At 37.0% G+C, this 16,841-nt stretch overlaps 1 protein-coding gene across 1 annotated transcript in view; it reads right to left on the bottom strand.

Moving 5' to 3' along the window:
• MID1 (midline 1) overlaps nucleotides 1–16,375 on the bottom strand; it is a 438,516-nt gene extending 422,141 nt beyond the window's left edge. Inside the window, exon 1 of the mRNA XM_072614388.1 lies at nucleotides 16,268–16,375. The gene's annotated coding sequence lies outside the window, so the exon portion shown is untranslated. The remainder of the gene's footprint in view (nucleotides 1–16,267) is intronic.
• Between the last annotated feature and the right edge of the window lie 466 nt (nucleotides 16,376–16,841).

Raw genomic sequence — 16,841 nt, 5'->3', positions numbered from 1 at the left:
GAGGATATGTGACTTTCTGCTATGGTCTAGATGGACAGTGTGACAAGAAATGAATATTCTTCAGTTGATTTTTGATCACCCTTGTTAGATATCTATCTTATTTTAGTACTAATAAAAAATCCCAGTTAGTTCCTTTTGTTGACAGCTGTGTACAAAAATCACCTCCCACTATCCCCAAAGAAGGCTTAAACAAATTGATATTAAGATACTATTTGGATTGAAAACAGCATTATGGAAAGACCACAAATGCTTCCCCTGCAGCATATTTCTTTCCACCCATGCCCTCACTGTATCCTCACTTACTTTTTCAGCACTTAGTTGGCATAGAATATTTTAGTGTTTATTTTTGTGCTATTCCAATGCATAAAATTCTCTCCTTTCTCATCTCTGCCTCCCGGCTTCTGGGGTTTTCTTCAAGTCCCAGTTAAAATTCCACCTTCTACAAAAAGCCTTTCCCAATCCTCTTTAATGCTAATGCCTTCCCTCTGTTGATTAGCTCCAATTTATCCTGCATATACCTTGTTGTACATGGCTTTTTTGCATATTGTTTCTCACTCTAAACCGTGCATTCCTGGAGCACAGGTACTGTCTGTAGCTAGCCTTTCCTTATATCCCAACACTTAGCACGATGACTGGAACACAGGAGTAGCTTAACACATTCTTATTGACTTATCAAATTGGGACTGGGGATTTCCAGGAATTCATAAAATCTATGAATCATAGATTTAGGGCTGGGAAGTCCCTCTGACATCGTCTAGTCCTACACTTTTATTTTTCCAGTTCCAGAGTAACACCAATATGTATTAGTTAGCTGGGATTTGAACCCTGGCCCTCTGATTGTAGGGTACCCAGGTGGAACAGTGGATAGAGTCAGGAAGTCCTGAGTTCAATTTTGGTTTCAGATACATAGTAGCTGTGTGACTGTAGACAAGTCACTTAACCTTGTTCCCCTCAGTTTCCTCATCTTCCTCATCTGGAGAAGGAAATGGCAAACTACTCTAGTACCTTTATCAAGAATCCCCAAATGGGGTCACAATCTCTGACTTGAAATCCAGTGCTCTTTAAACTATTAAGGTAGTTTTAAGAGATACAGGTAGAATTCTAAATCACTACTGATTGTAATGTGATATGATATAAACAAGATAAGTTGACCTGGTCTATTTCCTGCACTCTTTCCTCAGACATTTGAAAAGGAATTCATTTTCTCCTGAAGGAATAATATCAGAGGTGAAAGAGCGTGGAAATCCTCAGAAAAATCATGACCTCAAAAATATTTAGACCTATCTCTGATGAATAAGAAGATGTAGAGTTCATTCAATATCTTAATATGAAGAAATGTCCTTATTAAGGACTATCCCCTGTGCTCACCCTTGTGCCAGCTGCATGTACTATGACCCTTCATATTCAAAGATGACATCGAGTGAAGAAATGGCAACTTACTGCTAATTTTTGGAATACTTCCATCTCATAGATTTGAATTTTTTTTTCCTGTCAATGGTCCTCAAGAGGACATTTTTCCTCTCTATTCTTCATGCCTCTGTTATCACACAGGCTTTTCCTTTTCTCATTTTAGAAATCCAGTACATAGACTTTTGAAAAGCAGAGGACAAACTTATTCTATTATAAAAGCAGGATAAGGTTTGGAGGAAAGGGAAAATGTAGAAATATAGAATCTAAGTGTTGAAGGAAAATCAAGGGGCCCCAAGTACAACCCCAACTGAAAATATATCATTACATTCTAATGAAATCACCCATCTGTCCAGGTCCAATCTTTCTTAATGTCCAAATTAATCTTTATCTTAATTTCTTGGATGGTCCCAAGCTACTTCTCCATCTGCATTATCTGATCTTTACTGGTTTCTCCTCAGGAATGCCAGGGTAGCCTCCTTTTTACCAATGCTTGGATTTGGGCAAGAAAGTGTCACTATGATAACTCCCAAATATGGTAACAATATAAAGCTCCTCCACCCTCCATTATACTTAGAGTGCAGTGAGCATATATCCCAAGGGAAGATAAAGATAGAGAGAAAAAGCAGGCTCCCCCATGCACCAAAATATTTATAACAGCACATAACGGGGAGGAAAGTAGAGCTCTATTTGTCAGGAAGTGACTAAACATATTGTGATATATGAATACACCATAAGAAATGATGACTATGAAGAATTCAAAGAATCATGGGGAGACCTACATGAACTGATTCAAAGTGAAGAAAGCTGAACCAGGAAACCAACATATAGCAGTGTAAATTAAAAACAAACAAACATAAACCTGTGTAATTATAACAACCAAATTTGGCCCCAAAGAAGAGATCTGAAAATGCATCCACATCTTTTCGATGCTAACAGGGACAGTGAGTGTGGAAAAACCTATATAATGTTGAATTCCCTTGAGGAGTTGGTTAGTCATAATCAACAACTGATGAGCTACTTTTCTATCCTTTTCTTTTGTACTCCTTAGCACAAAAGATGGCTCTTTGAATGGGGAGGGGAGAGTTTAATATATATTAGGAAATAAAAGCAATATGAAAACAAAAATAACAACAATAATTTTTAATAAGTAAAAATAAAATTTTAATAAGCATAGACTACTCCCTTGACTTTCTAATGATACTGTGGTAGGAACAGTTTTTGTTTTACATAGACTGACAGGGCAGATTTCCTTTTGGGAAGCAGTGATGCTAACCTCAGGATCTGGTTGATAGAGATGACTAAAGCCTGAACCATTGGTGGGCTTCTTCATCATTTGAGGCATTAAGAACCATGCCTATTAGGAAATGGGGGAAGTTTAGTGGAACTCGCATCACCCTGTGGGAAGTCTTTTGGATCCAATGCTGCTATTATAGTGAATGAAGAGGCAGAAAGGGGTAGGTTTTATTTTTTAATTAATTATAAAATAATTCTTTGTGAATTTTTTATTATAAGTAATTTTATTACATTTTATGCTCCACAAATGTTTCATTGTTCCAGTCTTGCGGACTGATGCCAAATAGTCTTGACCAAGTTTAGTTCAAGCCAGTCCAGTTATTTAGGCTTAGGACTGGAATGCAATGAAATACTCATTGCCCATAAAATGCAATAAAATGTCTCTACTTACAATAAATCATTTAAAAGGATACTTCTTATAATTACTAAAATACAGATGCTGTTGCCCTATGCTTCCACATTTACCAGGGCAACAATGCTGTATCCGAAAGACCTTCAACAAGGTAGTGGAAATTCCACTGAACCTCCCCTTTCTTTAGGTTTTTCATGTTCCGGGTAATAAAAAAACCATTCCATTGGTCTAAGGCCTAATCCTTTAGACCTATAAGATTCCAAGGATGGCATTCCTGTCTCCTTAAAGAGAAACTAATCAAAGACGTGAAAAACATGTCCTAGTGCTACCACAATCTCCAACTGGGAGAAGGAAGGGACATATCATACCTTACAGTGATCCTTATCCATGTGTGAAACTGAGAGAAAGAAAAAGAAAAGAATGCCTGACTATTTTTTCTTAGATTGTTCATGCAAAAACCATTCTTTGGTTTGTGGCTGCCATTTTTGTAACCAGTTGTTTGTTTTTTAAGTCTCACTGAAAGAATCCTGTTACCATTAAAAAGACACCAATAATGAGTTGTTGGAATTTTCTTTTTTCTTCAGTCAAGTCAAAATGATTCTCACTGCCACCCAGTTCTAATGAAAAGGACATATACAGAAACTGTAGAGCCACAGGGCTTCCCAGTGGTACTATTTCTTGTTAGCAGGACAAACATGAAAATGACAGACACAATGAAACTTTGCAGGACATGCTGTTGAACAATTTTAAGTAATTGACTTTAATTCAATTCAATGAATATTCATTAAACATCTATAATGTGAAAAACATTGGTGAAGATTATAAAAAATTTAAATGATAGCCTCTAGTGGACTTAAAGTCTAATACTAATATAAAAAAATCACACAAACTATGATAATTTTTTTAAAGAATACTTAAGGGGGAAGGGGCAAACAAAGAGCTGTGTGAGATATAAGGGGGAAAAGTCATTCCTTATTAGTTGGAATTAAGGAAGGCTTTCCATAGCAGGTGCAGTTTGAGTTAGGGAGGGGATTGGCACAGAGTAGTCAATAAATATATATCTATTGATTAAAGGATAGATGGGAATTTCATAAGTAGAGAAGAGAGGAATGTCATTCTAGGAATAGGGAACAACAGAGCAAAGGAACGGTGTCAGGAAAGTATAAAAAAACAGATGCTGGGAGAACAATTTAAAGGTTGGCAATTAGAAATGATTTTTTTAAACCAAAAGTATTAAGATGAAGCTGAGGGCAATGAGCTTTGAAAAACCAGTTATGCCTGGCTACCTGCAGACTTGTGTCAACTTTCTTATTTATAGCACAATTGTCACCAGTGCAAACGCTTAGCAAAAAACTATCATAGAATAGCATGAGCTACTTAGCATCTTTTATATAGAGGAGCAACTATTTAATATTCAATAATTCAGCAAATAATGACCAATTTATTGGAACATCAAGAATTTTTTGAATGTCAGTCTGTTTCAGTGATTTATGTTATAAAGAAACAGAACATCTTAAATAACATATGTGTAATAAAAGCAAGCAGATGTTTTTAGTCTAACCACTATACTAAGGGAGGTGATATGGCACTGTATCAAAGGCAAAACATCACTTATTCAGGATTGCCCACTGGAGTTTTAAATATGGCTACATAACTTTGAGTCAACAACTGGTAGGATATACCAAACCACTTTGTGACGTATTTCTATGCTTCAGGTAAGAATTCATAATTAACTGTTAGCCCTTGATAATCAAATGTGTTGGATGAAGTGGAGCTCAAAATATATGAGTGGCTTTGTAAGAATGTCCTCCCCAAATCAGTAAAAACAACCTTTAGGTTACTGACTTACAAATTATTATGACCAAAATTATAGCAAAATTAAATGAGTAGGACAAAACCCTTGGGATCCCGGATTTGTCTAGTTTCTAAAATTGGGCATTAACCAAATGAAGTGGGAAGGAGCTCTGTTAAAGTTTAATGGTGGAAAATGATTCTGTGACTTTATCACCCCATCCCCACTAGTGGTTCAAAGTGTTTTACAAATATTAAGCCAGATACTGGTGGATAAACTTATTACTCCAAAATGTATGAAAGGCACTTGGAAGTGGGGAGAAGTGCCCTGTATGGAGACTGCTGGATTATTGTTTGCCAGACAAGAAACAAATTTATCAAATCAAGGACATTCAGCATGGTGAGGTTTGCTGGTCCATATTCTTGAACACTTATCTCAGGTGAAGAATATTAGTCATAGCAACCCATATTCCAGACACCATACTTACAGCATTGGTAGAAAGGGTCATGGATGGTTACAGATGTTTGAAAAACAAATAATAGCAACAATGTTTTACAGAAAGAGTAAACCAGCAATGATTGCAAAACACAAATCCTTCTTAAGGAGTACCCACACCCTATCACTGATCCATCAGAAAATTCATTGAGTAATAATTTCCCAGGCATAAGAATCCTACTGATCTTCTTTCCTTATTTTTGCTGATACTATAGTAGCTATTCTTTCTTTCACTCCTACTTATTTATCCATTCTTTCTTTAAAACACTGAAACACTTCTTTCTTCCCTCCTAATCACCAAATTAAGCACATTCCTAAATCTCTTAACTTTATTTGTATTTGAATCTACTCCTTTTATAATGCAACCCATTCTCCATAGAAGTTTCTTAAGATTCTCTCTCTCTCCTCTCTCTCTCTCTCTCTCTCTCTCTCTCTCTCTCTCTCTCTCTCTCTCTCTCTGTGTGTGTGTGTGTGTGTGTGTGTCTCTGTCTCTCTGTCTCTCTGTGTGTGTCTCTCTCTGTCTCTCATCTCTCTGTCTCTGTCTCTCATCTCTCTGTCTCTCTGTCTCTCTCTGTCTCTCTCTCCTCCTCCTCCTCCTCCATTTGTCCTTCCCCTCATATTTTACAATAGGTTCTACTTAGTGGCAGCAGGACAAACATGAAGAGAAAGGACACAACAAATATTTGCAGAATATTTTGCCAAACAATTTCAAATTATTGGTTTTAATTCAATTCAACAAATATTCATTAAACATTAAACTAAATTTGCTTCACAAAGAAAAGAAAAAATTGACTTTCTCCCTTTTCTTTTTTTGTCTTTCTCTTATCTTCTTGGCTCTTTTTTCCCTCTTTCCTAGATTTATTTTCATTCAACTTCTGAAGGCTGATACTTCAATAATCAAGATCTCCCTTTACCACATAAAGATAAGAAACTGGACATACGACTCTTTCCTTCTTCCCATCACCATCAATAACTTGTATTACCACTAATATAAACAAATATTGGAAAATTTTAGAGTAAAACATATTTTGGACTAAGAAGTTTATCAGCACAAAATCCAGTGCTGACAAAACACATACACGTAGTTGTTTGGTCTCTGATGTTTAAATTAAACCGAAAGGTCAAGTGAGAACCACTGTTAACTATTAATAATAATATTGAAATAGAACATTTAGGCTTGAAAGTACTTTATACACAATATTGTATTTTATTACTTGTACTAATATCAGTATTACTATAGATATATACAAAGTGCTAAATTTGAAACAATGTGGGAAATAGGTCAATTGCAAGACATTCAAATAAAAAGGATAAGAATGTGATCTAATGCAAAAGCCTTTTAAAATCAGTAGTACATATGTATGTGGTTTATCCAAACCACTGATCATAAACACAGATTTAAGAGTTAAAAGTTTAATGATATCAGCAGACATATAATATACATGTATAATTACACATATATGTGCCTTCTCCCTCACACACATAAATTCATGCATCCTTTCCTCATAGAAAACAGGCAATTTACTCATCTTTAAATGTGAATCTAGGATAAAACTCATATGGTGATGAGTGCTACTGAATTACAGCCTGGAATAAATACAAAAACAAATTCAAAGGACAAATACACATAAGGCAGATGATTTCAAGCATAACACAGAGCAGATTTTATGAACTAATTTACAAGCCCTCATCTGCTGGCAAAGACCTTCTTGATACTTCATTTTCAATCCTTCAGGAGGAGGATAAATTACTCCAGAATGCCTGATAGCACTCAAGGTTCACATCTTCATCTTGGTAAGGACTTTTTTGTGTGCCTAGAAGCAGAAATTCTCACCTGTTATTTATTCATTGAAATATCTGATGTATTTTCACTTTGTCAGGATGTTCACCCTTCTACTTAAGATGGTTGCATAGAGGACCCAGAGCTTGGGCACAAGACTGCTCAGAACACAGGACTCCCAATGACATCAAAGGGAAGTAACTCCTGGTACTGGGGATCTGCTGAGAAGGGGCAATGAGTTGAACAAAAGCCCAACCTAGCACATGTACTACTGATTTCCATAGCCTAAAGTAAAGCACTTCAGTAAGCCACCTGAACTCTACCAGGTTATTCAATTATCTCAAAGCAATTGGCAGATGTTTTATCATTTAGTGTCATTTTGTTCATGGGCACAGGAAAGACATTTTCTGGTTCAACACTGTCTACTCCTTCTATCTTCCTCTGGATCATGCCTCTTCAGCATATGTTCTTAGAACAGCTGGCACTGCAATGTTTCCATGGAATATTGTATTGTTCCTTAGATTTGAAGATTGAGATTGTAGGCTTTCATTGACCCTGCTCTGACTTCAAACTAGGAGACTTCATCGCCAAGAGAATCTTCATTAAGTGATAATGGCAACTGTTCTGGGAAATAACAATTCAGATTTGACCATGAATTTTTAAATCTCTCCTCTCTTTTCTGGTTCCATTTTGGGGCAAATGGAATTCAAGTAGGAAAGAAGCTTTGTTTGGAAGATTTTGTATGCTTTGTTTTAAGTGGAGGAGGAGGTCAGTTGAAAAGTAACTTTTTGAAAATATGCCAGACATTTCCATTCCAAATGACAACTGCTTTTTACTTAACTAATCTATGCCATTTAGCCAACTCATATCTTGAGAGGGGACATGGTTAATGGATAAGAAGCCAATTTCAGCCTAGGTTCAAGGTTTGCCTCTGGCAGTGTGCCTCTTAACCTCTCAATATCCTAGGAAATTAAGACTCAAATTTGTAAAACGTGACCATCTGCTTTAGCAAAGGGAGTTTCCTTATTGCAAGTTCCTTACACCAATGAAATCATAGATCTAGCACAAATTCCACCTCCCCCTAAAAAAACCCAGAAAAGTCACTTCACTTTCATTTGTAATACTAAATGTGAACTCATAAATGCAGTCAGAATGAGAAGCAAGCAAAATATGGGAATAAAATAGGAGAATTAAAAAAGTTAATGTGTCCCAACATCCTTCTCCCATGTATAAAAATAACATAAGCTGACCCAATGAACATAGAGCTAGGGGATAGCTTAGGTTAATCCAGTTCAACCTGCTTCCTTGACATAGGAGGAAACTGAGACTCAGAGGGATTAAATGATTTTCATGGGATCACACAGAGTAAATTCAAACACAGGTTTTCATTCTGTAAGAACTGTATTCTTTTCACTATATCACACTAACCATCTCTTTTAGTGCCTCTTCTGTGGGATGTAGGGTATAAGCTTGTTGTGCTGCATGGGGGTAGGGTGGGGTAGGAATAAATATGTGAATAAACAGAAAGGAGGAATTCAAATGATCTTGCTATGCAACTTATACTGCCCCATAAACAAAGAAATTCCAATTTTCCAATCGATGTATGATCTCATCAAAGTGAGTATTCCCTCCAACAATTCAGACTGAAATCCATCCATATTGTATACATCTTGTCAATGTCTGCCCATAAATTTGCCTCAGAGGGACCATATAACTAAGTTCTGGAGCTCATCTCCCATTCCCTTGATATTATAAGAATACCAGTGCAGTACCCAGTCTGCCAATTGGTTTGTCCTTGGATCTTGCTTCTTTTTTTTTCAGTCCATGGAAATGGAGATTCAAGAGACAAATGAGGTTGTGTGGAAGCATATATGAATTTGTGAACACACACCTAGATCCACGCACACATACAGACATATATGTAACATACTCATGCACACACACATATAGAGGGATACATATGGATATATGTGTCTTATAACTAACGTATACACACAGACACACTGAGCATAATACATTGAGATTGGTTGCTTTGAAGAGGCTTACAGAGATAGTGTCACTACTTTATAGATAGACTATAGGCACTGGGGCTTGGATGTGGGTGTGAGTATATAAAGGGATCATCTTAGAGGTACTTTACAAACTTTTCCCAGATTTATACAACTCAAGGAGATGCTACTAACTGAATTCCACAGGATTTAGCCCTACCCTTTCTAACACCTGTTGGTTTCTAAAGCTTTTTTCTCTCACCATTGCTTACAGCTGTGCATCCATTAATGGCTTTTTTCAATTAGGTATGTTCTTTGTGGAAAGAAAGGAATTTACTTAGGTCACTTAAGGGCAATGTGATGACACATGCTGTATACATGCAATCCCTAAAAACAGATAACATAATAACAGTGTCAAACTTTTAACAAAACCCTGCCATGAGTGTGAAATTGGTAGGGCATGCTCATCTATTACTGCAAGTTCTCTGGTTACATTTTCAAAAAAAGCCCCATTCTAAGTGATAAAACATCTCAGTAGAGAAATGGATGTGTCCCAGTGTCTGCTTACTAGGATGCTTTAATCCTGATTACACAGGAGTAAGGTAAAATGGAAGGGAAGAAAATTCCCAGCCACTGAACAATTTAACTATGGAGAGTGAAAACATACATATATATATTTACATACACATGCACAGGTGTACACACGTATACATGTATCTATGTGTATGTATACGTGTACATATGTGCAAACGTATATATGTATATGCATATGTGTGTGTTTGTGTGTATACATGCAGAGATATAAAGATTGTGGCTTCCAGCTCTTCCACCCTTCCTAGATGCCATGACAAGATGGCATCTGAGAAGTATTCTTTTCCACCAGGACTACCCTTACATATACTTGCAAAACCAGCAATCGTGCAAAAAAGAATTTCCCTTCGATAATCCATCTTTTCCCATTTCAGGGTCCTTGCCTTCTTACTCCAGTCACTATTCTGTATGCCATTCTTTTAATTAATTGATTTGATTGGAAAACAATTGTTGTCAAGTTGCTAACTGATAAGAACTTAACATGTTATCCTTTTCCCTAGAAATATGTTCATTTTAATAAGAAGATTCTGAAGACCTAAATTTTTAGGATTTCAAGAATTTCTAATTTTAGAATTTCAGTCACTATGACAGGTCACACCACCAACTACAACTTCTTTATAACTAGGACAGTCTTTATGTATTGCTATTGCTATAAAATCCATCACCTTTTTCCTGCCCTGGTGATAAGCTTCTCCAATATTGCCTGGATCAGTACACAGACAACCCCCAATCTATACCCAAAGCCTTTTCAGCTCTCTAGTACTTTCCAGAGTTTATGTTTCACTGGTGTAGCCTTTAAGAGCCCAAGGTCTTGACAAGGAAGGTAAATGTTATTCATTAAGGCATAGGGAGTTAGGGAGAAAGAAAGGGTGGCAAAAAGAGTAAAGTTTGAATCTGTTAGGGAAACATCAAAGACTACCTCTCCCTCAGAAAGCATTATGTCAAAGAAAGAAAAAACTTAGGTGGGATATTTTCTAATAGAAGCATGTGCCAGTGGATAGAACACTAAATTTGAGGTCAGGAAAATGTGATTTGAACTCTCACCTCAAATACATATTAGCAGTGTGACCTGGGCAAGTAATTTAGCCTCTCTGAGCCTCAGTTTCCTCATCTGTAAAAAAAAACTCATAGGATTGTTGTGAGGATGGGGATAATGTATGTAAAGTGCTTTGCTAACCTTATAAGCTATATAAACTAAAGCTAATTTTATTACCATCAAATATATTTCCTGTCCCATAGCCAGTATGGAATATTGGCTTGCTGAAGTTGCCATTGCTGAGTTTCTTCTGTACCTCATTCATTTTTGTGCTCCACTCCTACATGGTTTCTTCATTCAAATGTCTCTGGCCCTTCTGCCGCCTATCTACTGACCTCATCTATTATGATACTGTTTGAAAGCTGTTCACTGTTAAAAAGGATGTAGAGATTGTCTTTTAATTGTCTCTGTGGTTGAAAAGCACTGCAACAACCATGTAAGTATTATTATTTTGGGGTTTTTTTTAATTTTCTACTTTAAATTTTTTTTTTTAGAGAGGGAAGCACTGACATGACATTGTGAATGATGCCCACAGAGGCTATTTAGATAGGAATGAACCAATTGAAGTAGAAATCCAATGGTCACTTTTTGTTTCCCAACATTGGGGTCAACAGAGGAGTTAGAGTGCACATTTCTATCTGTTGTTTAAGTGTGTGTGTGTGTATGTGTGTGTGTGTGTGTGTGTGTGTGTGTGTGTGTGTGTGTGTGTGTGTGTGTGTGTGTGTTGTTCTAAGGTCTTAAATGGATGAGTCAGCAGAGGCCAAAATAGCAAAAGAATTTGATTCTCCTAAGTAAAAAATAATTTTAGCTTAAGTAGCTGAAGCCTTGCTCACAGGGCAACACCTATAAATAATGGTGTGTTTTGGAACTCTGGCACTTGGATAAAAATTCCAATTCAGTCATGTGCTAAGATTTAAGACTGTCAAATGGAGGAGACTCTGCTTAATTTCAGTTGAGACAAGTGAAGATGAGCCTCTAAGTGTGCAAGTCTATGTACTGCATCCCTATGGTGGCAATCTATTGAGTTGCACCTTTACTTAGATTCTTTTAGCACATCCTTTGAAATATTGATATCAGCATTCTTTTGTTGCTACTATCATAATTATCCTTTTGCATAAAGGAAAAAACCCATCCTTTTTTGGAGTCAAATCTTTGGAATGAACTTTTAACTTAACTAAGTTTCTCTGAAAAGCTCATTCACTGAAGGTTTCTAATATGTGATTGCAAGCAATTAATTAAAAAATGGAAATGTACTTTTACATTTAACTAGGAGGCATTGTCTTCACTGCATAAATTCTATCATCTCATCACCTAACCTTTCTTGAAATATAAATATATTTTAAATTGGTTCTGCCAGTGCCCTAGATACTTGAAGAATCCTACTGGAGCAAACCGGTTATTAATTCTCTGTCCCGGATTCTAAGCCTTAAACATACAACTATAGATTAATGGCAGCTGCTCACGTCCTTTTTACTGGAATGTGTATTTGAGCTTCCACTTTACTCAGGTCCATCTATAAGAGCCAATAATAAGAATTGCTTTGTTTAGCCATTTCCCTGAAAATTTAGATTCTTTGTGTGTTAGTAATCATTGTTACTATGTAGTTTCCTCTGATAAATTATGTGAGGGTGCATATTTATTACAAGGTTTTTGTTTTTGTTTTTTTTTTATTCAAGGAGGCTGGAAGGAGAGAAAATAAATGCTTGTTAATGGGGACAAAAAGATGAAATTTAATTTAAAAAATAAATTCACTTCTCCAAAACCTGCCTTCTATTTAGACAAATGAAATTCTGTCCACAAATGGAAAGTTTTTTCATACAGGCACAACTCCTTCAGTGGAGTTGTTCTGATAGTCTCTAGCACTAAAAAGTGTAATTATTTCTAAGACAAGAGACATTCTAAATCATGAGATTTCTCAGTTCAGAGGCTCTACCAGCTGTCTAGAAACAGGGTTTTTTAAATATCCACCAGTGGGATGTCTTTGTATCAGCACCTAGCACAGTACCTTGCATTCAATAAACCACCTGGGAATCAGCGATTGAAATGGGGTACCTGAGAAAGGGCAATGGAAGCCAACAGACAGGCAAGCCATCCAGGAAGAGAAATCAAGAAGCTAGGGGAAGAGAAACTCGAGAGAGAGAAACCCAAAGAACGGAGGATACATCATCCTTCAGTCACAAAAGAAAAACAAGAAAAGGTGATAAGAATGAACATAAAATGGTTTCTTCCAAAGTAAAAGCATATGAGTACAGCAGAAAATATGCTAGTTTTAGAGTCAGAGGGCCATGTTCGATATCTAGTTTTGCCGCTTACCAGCTCTGTGCCTTTGAGCAAGTAAACCTCTCTGGGTCTTACATTCTTGCTGTAAAGAATGAAGACACACACACACACACACACACACACACACACGGACTAGATGCTCTAAATCTATGATCCTGTGAAAACCCTTGCTTTTGGGGTGCAAGATATCCAGGAAGAGTTGTTTTGGTTTGAAATTTGTTATTTCTAAATATTCATTTGACTTCAGATTGATACTTAGAAAAGTGGGAAAATCTATCCCACTAGATGGCCAAGGTGACTAGCAACAATTTCTTGCTTGTAAACACTCTGATCACAATGCAGCAAAGGTAGAGACTTTTTTGTTTTATTCTATTTATTTTATATTTTAAAAGAAAGTTTTCAGGGGATGTTCAGTGGCAGTAGGAATGTGATTTACTTATTCTGTACAACATCTAAGTCCTTGTATGCAATACATGTCAATTTTATGTCTGGGAGCCATATGATTTTCTCATTAAGACTGTCTATATAATAGAAGATAGCTTTCCTTGATATCTAGAAGAAACATAGTTGAATAGTACTGTAAATCGTTAGAGAAAGGACTGTATTAGGGATACTAGCATTAGGAAGGGCTATCAACTTTTGATTAAACATCAGAATAAACATGCTGTAATCTACTTCCCAAGAGATCTTTAAGAACAGACATCTTCTTCCCCACCCCCCCCATCTGGAATGATTTAAGTTCAGTCTTCCATAGAAATATGGGAATGGACTAGTTGACCTTCTAAAATCCTTACCATTCCCATGACTACATGAAAGACAACAAAAATAGCGATATTTTCCTTGAAATGAACCCCAAATCACAAGTTAACACACTGCACCAGAATCCTCAAGTTTCCAAACCATACTTTGGGTGAAAGTGAAGCTACTTAATAGTGATACCCGGTGCTGAAGCCATTTAAGAAATGGTACCCAAGTGACCTGAAAGGGTTAACATAGGATCCAAAGAAAGTTAGCTTTCATTCACCCAGGGAGTAGGTTGGGCACTAGAATAATCCAATTCATTGCTAATGAACTCCCCTGGGGGAGTTCTTGTGGAGGGGAACATTCATTTTTGTCTCAGTAGCAGATCTCCATTTGAAGACAGAAACTCAGCAATGCTGTAGCACAGTCATCTCTCAATCAATCACCTTCAACAATGCAACAAACAGTGGCAAACATGATTGAAAATAAATCCAGAAACCATTTGGATTTTGGCACAATGATTTCCAAATTATGTTTTCTTTGGACTGATAAAAAAAAAATAGTGTGCAATTGGTGGGGTGGGAGTGTGGTGTAAGAGGAGGTTGAAGGTAAGATAGGTGAGAGTTATCTACTTGGCAGGAAGAAGTCAGCCTGGGATCAAACATCTGCTGCAGATAAACCAACATATGGATCATCCACATACAGATGATCAAGAGTTGACTCTACATTTTAAATAGCACTTTGTGTTTCCTGTGTTGCAGATTTCTATTGAAATTAATGCAATATCAAGAATGCCCAGTTTCCTTAGTCATTTTGGGAGCTGAAGAGTTTCACAAAGTTTTAATTGGGCTTTCTTTTATGCCAACACCCAATTAAACCTCTACGACAATAATATAATAGGTCCTCTGTATGCATAACTTCTCCAGATCTGATTTGGCTATTTTTAAATTTAAGGAAATACACACACACACACACACACACACACACACAGAGGTGTGTGTATGCCTATGTGTGTACACATATAAAGCACTTAGAGATGTTGGATCTCAAAGTAGGAAGGACCAGGGGAGGAAATTCAGTTCAACTTCCAACCGCAGGCAGCACTGAACTTTACAACATGCTTGACAGGTGGTCATCTGGTCCCTGCTTCAGCACTTAGGAATTGCCAATGTAATACCGTGTATTAAATTAATATTTTACCTACAAGATGCATTCTGACTTGGCAATTCAATTATCTGGGAGGGGAGAGTATTTTTCTTACTCCAACTGGTTTTAGAAGAATCTTACCTTTATTTAAATAAAGCTGAGAGAAAAAAAGTCAAGGTTTTAGAAATATGAAATTAGGTCATTATGCCACTTGTTGTAACCAGTAATACAATCCTGTTCCCCAAGCTCTCCAGATTAAAGCAGCTGTACGTGCTGGATAACTACAATGTTTCTTTGAGAGATGAGCAGTCAAAGCAATCATACAATTATCAAAAATAATTCATTTAAGGAAACTACCTCTCCACTAAGAACAAAAACAAAAACTTTTGCACCTGATTCTTAATAACTTTGGGGCACTTGTTTTCAGCTGAAATGACCAGTACCTTTTCACAATTTTTACCTGTGACCCAGACTAAAACTTGATTAGCTTTTATCCAGCTGTTGCATCTTACAACTGCTGGTCCCAAAGTAGAACCAAATTCTCTAAGTCTGCCTGTTACATGCTTTCACATTTCCTTGTTTAATTGCATTCAGATTGAGATCTTGTATACATTTAGAAGAGAGCAAAGAGTCAGGCTTACCCCCTCGAGTTAACTAATCAAATACAAAGCCAAAGGGCATAAAACTTTTATCCATCTTTCTTGCTGTATATACAAAAGGGGAATACTGTACTTGTCAAAGAATCAGAGAAAGTTTCTTTACATTTGATAGAACAAAGAGCACAGCTTGGCTTTTTTTCTCTAAGTGTCTCCGAAGGTGTCCTTTGTTGCATGGGTTGAATGTGAGAATTTTGCTCCCTGGAGAAGCAGAATTAAATGAATGAAAACCAATACTTTGGACTTTTATTTTTTTCTGGAAGAAAATGACAAATTACAGTCTGCCAAATATTATGCTGCCTGTGGTTTTAAGAACTCAAACTTCGCATCTGCTCTTACCTCCTTAGGGATTCAAGCATTTACTCAAAGCATCCTGACTCTTCTGCACTGCTCAGTTTGTATCCAAGATAAGAAAGTTTGCTCATTTCGAAGACCAGATCGTTTCAGACTAGAAACAAACTTTTTACAATGTCTGAGGAGCTGAAAGAATTGTCTGTGGACGCTTGGGGTGCATAAAGGGGCAAAGAGCTGTCTCAAGGTATTTCCGAAGTATAGGTTAGGCAAGAATGAGCTGCTGTTTAAGAAACACAGATTAGCAGTACCACTCAAGAGATTCTTCCCCTTACAAAAGCGGTATAGCAGTGTCACTTCCAAGAGGCAAGGAATTATTTCTTTAAAAAAAAGAAAGAAAGAAAACCACAACTTACCTGCTTCTCCATTTTTCTTGTCTTTTACTTTCCCCCTCCCCTTAAGTTTGATCTCAGAAACCAGGCGGATAGTTCCTCGAAGCAGCCTGCTTTGGGAGAAGGCTCCTGGGCTGTTTTCCTCAGGATCAGCTGAATTGCAGTCAGTTTGAGATTCAGGAAGCTGTGCTCTGTCCAGCCTACCAAAGCACTCCCACTCTCCAGGGTGTGTGCTTACATGTCTCTCTGTCAGCTTAAAAATCCGCCAAACTGATTTCAGTCTAACAGGTTTCCTTATATAGGTAAACATGAATTGCATTCCTGGTGAAAGAAGCTAGCTGGGGATCCTTTTAACCTGGTTAACTCTCCACATGCCGGAACGGCTTATGAGAACTCATTCTTGTCTACAAAGCACCGAGGAAGAGTAAAAAAGGATTAACTCACTTTAATAAAAATCATCTTTATGCTAGGAAACTGCGGGGGAGGGGGAAGCTACTTCAGTAAGTGGCTAACTTGAGCTTTTACATTAAGTGGCTTTCCAAAACTACCATTAGGCAGTCAAAGGATTTTTTTTTAAGGGAGAAAGCTGTGGGACATC

Source organism: Notamacropus eugenii, chromosome 5 (assembly GCF_028372415.1).
Source record: "Notamacropus eugenii isolate mMacEug1 chromosome 5, mMacEug1.pri_v2, whole genome shotgun sequence".
In the NCBI taxonomy this organism is placed as follows: domain Eukaryota; kingdom Metazoa; phylum Chordata; class Mammalia; order Diprotodontia; family Macropodidae; genus Notamacropus; species Notamacropus eugenii.
The sequence above is the reverse complement of the archived record's forward strand: the minus strand, read 5'-3'. Positions and strand labels throughout refer to the sequence as shown.